The sequence below is a fragment of the Phoca vitulina genome, unplaced genomic scaffold, assembly GCF_004348235.1.
Source record: "Phoca vitulina isolate PV1807 unplaced genomic scaffold, GSC_HSeal_1.0 scaffold15, whole genome shotgun sequence".
Taxonomy (NCBI): Eukaryota; Metazoa; Chordata; class Mammalia; order Carnivora; family Phocidae; genus Phoca; species Phoca vitulina.
The window spans coordinates 20,918,581-20,924,580 of NW_022589718.1; the positions used below are offsets into that span (position 1 = coordinate 20,918,581).

At 34.7% G+C, this 6,000-nt stretch overlaps 1 long non-coding RNA gene across 1 annotated transcript in view; it reads left to right on the forward strand.

Annotated features, from left to right (window-relative positions):
* Nucleotides 1-3,303, forward strand: part of LOC116637920 — a 46,150-nt gene extending 42,847 nt beyond the window's left edge. The window contains exon 3 of the long non-coding RNA XR_004300558.1: nt 2,444-3,303. This is a non-coding gene — a long non-coding RNA (uncharacterized LOC116637920). The remainder of the gene's footprint in view (nt 1-2,443) is intronic.
* Nucleotides 3,304-6,000: the final 2,697 nt, after the last annotated feature.

Sequence of the window (6,000 nt, forward strand, 5' to 3'; positions counted from 1 at the left end):
CATATAAATGACTTTTTCAGGTAATTGAGAGTTACCCCTTAAAGAACTTTAACTTTCTAAAACTTTAACTTATTTGAATGGAAAACATTAAGAATTGCATTGCCCACCCCTTGAATTTAGAGATAAAAGCACAGAAAAGTGTAAAGATTAATCAAATCCACATTTCCATCACACAGATTTTCCTTCTTTATAAATAGAGGATATTGAATACAATTTAATATTTATAAAATGCCCTCATATTAGCATAAACACTATTATTACACCATTCTGTGTGATGAGATATACTCAGTAGTTTGTGGAGTATGTGGATGGTTCAAACTTTTATTTACATGCTTGTAGAAAATATGGAAAGCAGAGAAGAAAATAAAGATGACTAGAAAGAACCTCACTAAGCAGACATAATCATTATTTCTTAATAAAGTTAATATGTTACTGTCTGTATGCTTTTCTAGTACTTTCTTAACTTTTTAATATATCGTGAACATTTTCTCATAGCCTTTGATTGTCTTAATTGACTTACATTCTAATGGTCGTATGGTGGTACCTTCATTTTCTTAATCAATCTCCCATTGGTAGACATTTATATTTTCCCAATATTTAGCTATTGTAAGCAATGCTGCAGTGAATATCTTTGTACATGAATCCCAATGGACATCTTAATCAACTAACATATTCAGCAAGAGCTCATGGAGCACTGACAACATGTTAGGCAATATTCTAAGTGTTTGGAATACAAAACAGAATAATCCTTGCCCTCATAGAATTTATATTCTAGTAGACAGAGACTGACAATTAAAGCTATAGTCCATAGTAACTACTTTCAGATGATAGTGACATGTTTTGTGAAGCAGTGGTTCACAAACTTTGTTCTCAGGACTCCTTTACATACCTTAAAATTATTGAGGACCCCTAAGAGCTTTTGCTTTTATGCATTATATCTATTTATACTCACTATATTAGGAATTAACCTGAGAAATTTAAAAAAGATTTATTAACTCATTTAAAAATTATAAACCCAGTACACTTTAAGTAAATAATAATTTTTATAAAAATAACTATATTTTCCAAAAACCAAAAAAAATAGAAAAATGAAGTTGTTTTACATTTTTGTAATATTTTTTAATGTCTGATTAACAGATGGCAGCTGGATCTCATATCTTTCTATATGCAGTTTGTTGTGATAAATGGTTTTGGTTGTATAAGAGAAAACTCAGCCTCATATAGATATATAATTAGAAAAAGGAGGAGTATTTTAATAATCTTTTCACATATTTATGGGCATTCTTCTTTGATAATTCACCAAAACTTGACTAGTGGAAGCCTCTTAAAAGTTAGTTGCAGTGTGGAATCTGAAGCTATATTGATAAACTTTTATACTGTTATATTAAAACCCACTGTTATATCTTGAACTTTGAATGGATTTGTTATACATGCATGATTTTGTAATGTTATACATTGGTAATTTTGAAAATATTGGTTTATGACTTATGCAGATCTTCCAAATATTGTCCCACTTTAAAATATAATACTCCAAAGTCATGTTCATTCCTATTATCACCAATCTCATTAGAAAAGTCTTGAGGTATTGGGAAACTTTCATGCTGGAAGTGTATTGTTGGCAATGAACACTCTCCTTGAAGTGACAGACCCACTTTATTTAATTTTTGTGAATATGTGTGTGAAATGCCCAAGTCTGAACAACCATAGTTTATCTGCCATTCTTTCAACTAAAAATGTTTCCTTAGAAAACACTGGCTAGCTAAGTTCACAACTCAATCACACAAGTGATTTTCTTTAAGGTGACTATCTTAATTAAATGTGCAACAGAAGTGCTTTATGTATGTTTCTCAGTTCATCACATAGGATATTAAAATAGCCTGTACTTAAGGATTGAATTTGATAAAATTGATAATGTATGTTGCATCTTTAAGGTAATTCCTAAGTCTACTGAACATATTTTCCTATTATCAGTGCTTGAAGGTGAAAAATACAGTAAGTATTAGCAGAGTTTGTTGCCTCTGCCTTGATCTGTGCTAAGTTACCCAGCAGTTTACCTGCCATTGCTATTGTAACATCAGTGTAAATGTCACTGGAAAAAGCAAGTATGTCTTAGTACTATTATGAAATAATACTTGCTTAACCCTGAAAGGGTCTTGGGGACATCCATGGGTTGGTGGACCCCACATTGAACACTACAGTCTTGGAGAGCAGCCATAGGGTACCTCTTCCTTCCAAGAAAGGTGGTTTTATGCTTTTTGTTTTTTTAAGATCAAGAGAAGCAGTTATTCAAGAATTTGATTTAACTTTTGTAACTCTAACACTAAAAAGAATTTTTGATAATTATCCTCTGTTGGAGTTTAAAAAACAAAATATGCAATAATGAATATTTAAAAGAATAAGTGTAGCAATAAACATAATTTATTGAATGCTTACTATGCTCCAGGTGCTGTTGTCAAACTCTACATACACTTTTTTTAGCACACAAGACAACCTTTGTAATAGGTAAGTACTATTTTTGCTTCCATCTTAACAATAAGGAATTTAGGTAATAATGGGGTTAAATAATTTACTCAAGTTTCTCTTAGCTAGTAAGTGACAAAACCAAGCATCCAACTCAGTTCCTTTTAACTCAAACACCAGCTCTATTCATCACTGTCTAAAGCTACTAATGAAATATTTTCTAACCTAATTACCTAAATGAAAATTTGGTATTCTTCCAGGTATACATATTAGTTTATCATGGACTTCTCTAACTATAATCATTCAAGTGTTAGGTCTTCCAGGAAGTCTTATTGTCTACTTGACCTAATTTAAATTTCCCATTTTAGGGTTTTCATAGTTTCATTTATTGCATGTATCACTGTTTCCCATTATTACTGTTATTCTTACCCCTGCCATAGTCTCACTTATTATAAGCTCCTTTAGATCAAGTGTAACATCTCATTCATCTTTTAGAGTGTATATGGAAATTAACCGCTGCAGCAGTAGTCTCCTATCCACTAACACTCTGTGAGCTTCAACTCAGCTGCATGGTAGATTGCACATTGCCACAATCCCTTTGCACTTCCTGTCATCAGAAAGTAGAGCATATTTGGCTCCTTCCTGGATCTGGTCTGACCTTGTATTTGCTTTGGACAACAGAATGCAACAGGAGTGATTTGTGCAAATTCCAGGCCTGGGCCTCCAGAGGCTTTGCGTGCTTCTGTTTTCTCTAGGAAACCTGACCAGCCCCCATGTGAATGAACCCTATCTAGCCTGCTGGTGGATGAGAGGCCCTGTGGAACAGAGATGAGTCATCCGTCATCCCAGTTAAGCCATCCTAAACCAGTCAGCCCCTGGTTATCCATGCACCTGACTGCAGTTGTATGAGTGATCAGCCAAGGTCAGCTATGTCTGGCCAGGATTGTAGAGCTACCCTGATGAAGGTAGCTCAAATTACCGACTCACAAACTATAAGCTAAATAAAGGTTTTCATGTAAGTCTGGGTTCTTCAGAGAAATAGAACCAATAGGATGTGTATATTTATATATATGTGTGTGTGTGTGTGTGTGTATTTGTATATGTATATGTGTATATATATATGTATGTATATATGTGTGTATGTGTATGTAATAAATGTATATATAAATAGGGGGGATTTATTTTAAGGAATTGGCTCATGTGACTATGGAGCTGGCAAGTTTGAAATCTGCAGAATAGGCTGGCAGGCTAGAGACCCAGGAAAGAGCTGATGTTTCAGCTTGAGTCCAAAGGTAGTCTAGAGGCAGAATTCCCTTTTCTTTAGACCTCAGTCTTTTTTTAGCCTTCGGTTGATTGGATGATGCCCACCACCTTAATGGAGGGTAATCTGCTTTACTCAGTGTCTACAGATTTTCATGTTAATGTTAATCTCATCTAAAAAATACCTTCAAAGTGACAGACTGGTGTTTGACCTAATATCTGGGTCCATTGATTAGCCATGTTGGCACACAAAAGGGACAATCACAATCACCAGGTTTAGAATGTTTTTTTACGGAAAAAAACTATCTGATCTACTTTGTATCCATCATCTCTGCTGATCTCTGAACTCTGCACACTCAGCAGTCTTCAGAATTATTCAGCAAAGAGTTGCAAAGTTTACTAATTTCAAAAGAGAAAATAATTTTATTCTTCACGAAATTTTAAACTTTGAAATATATATTAATAGAGCAAATAGTTATAAATGTTGGCAATAGTTTTCTATAAACAAACTTCCTCTCTTCATGACTGTAGTTGAATAAGACATACGTCCAAGAACAAATCAAAGCAAATATGTAATTGTCTTTCCTGAAAGAAGGTTTTGGTTGTTGTGTAGAAAATTCTTTTATTCCTTATCTAATAAATGTTAATTAACCTCCTTACCTATTCCATGCCAGACCTTGTGCTAGACATTCCCTTTCAGCATTAATCTCTGCTCTCCTGGTACAGAAGTAAACCAGAGCATCTTGTTCCCATAGGAGTTCATTCTTTTCTTAAAACAATTTGCTGTTTTTTATGTTCTGTCTCTATTCTGTGTGTTTAAGTACTTTCACTAGAATAATATGCATTGGCTGTTCTCATGGAAGAAATTGCTCTTTTTTCCCCTCACTCCAAAAACAGTGTAGTATTGAACTGGTCCAGCATAGTGCTTCTTGCCAGTTCTTTGTTTCTTCATTTTGTTCACAGATCTCTTGAGGCAAGAATTACAAGCAGTGCATTGTTTGTGTTTCTGCCTTTTGGCAGCAAAAAAGAGTTTAAAAACACTCCAGTAAGGGTATTTCCCGTGCCCTGAAATAAAAGAACTAGATGAAAGTGCTACTCACTTGAGATCTGCAAAACTTTCCAACTACAGCTAAATCTTGGCTTTTGACTCTTCTTCAGTTCTGAAACAAGGGAATCTGCCTGCTTCCTTGAAAATTTCTCATTTGACTGTAAACATTCTAAATGCATTCTACTATCTTTGAGGACAAAATTTATGTTAGAAAGTAGATATAATTCTAATAAGAACCATGTACAGGAGCCTTAATGTGTGGTTACACTGGCTGAACACTTTGCAAACATTATCTAATTTAACCCTTATGACAATCATGTAAAAGTTTGGTATTAAATTAAGGAAAATGAAGCAAAGATATTTATTTAATAAAGTAATTTGTCTAAGGATACTCAGCTAGTAAGTGGCAGACTGGGCATGAACACCAAAGCCCATGGTCCTGATCACTACATTAGACAGTGTGACAAGATTAATAAACCAAAGCATTGTTTGCAGTGTGGTGGTGCAGTTCCAGCTCATTGGAAGTGTTTAAGAGTATAGGTCTTAGACCAAGGCTGCCTCAGATCAATTCTTTGCTGCCTTACTAATTAGCTATTATTTAATTGCTCTATGTCTCAGTTTTTTTCTCTTTAAAATGAGGATAATGATATGCGTTTTCCTTGGGTTGTTACAGGGATTAAATGATTTAACACATGTAAAGTGCTAATATCGCTTGGCACATACTAAATGCTCTCTAAGTGCTACCTATTCTTGTAAAAATGCATGAATCTTTTTCATCAGGATATCAATTTTTGGGTTTCCTGAGCAGCTACATCAATAATCTTACATTTAGTTGCAAGTGACTTTTAGATTAAAGTTGTTTCTATGTGATCCCGAAGGACAAAAAAAGCCAATTTGGAAACAAGTCAAACTAATTGCCAATTCAATGAAAATATCAGACTTATTATTTGATGTTCTGAGACACAAAAGCAGCAACACTTTTTTTTTCCTTAAAGATTTATCTATTTATTTGAGAGAGAGAGAGAGAACACAAGCAGGAGGGGCAGAGGGAGAGGGAGAGAGAGAGAGAATTCCAAGCAGACTCCATGCTGAGTGCAGAGCCCTCTACAGGGCTTGATCTAAGGACCCTGAGATCAGGACACTGAGATCATGACCCCAGCTGAAACCGAGTCCCATGATCAACCGACGGTGCCACTCATGTGCCCTGCAGCAGTACTTTTTATAACACAGCT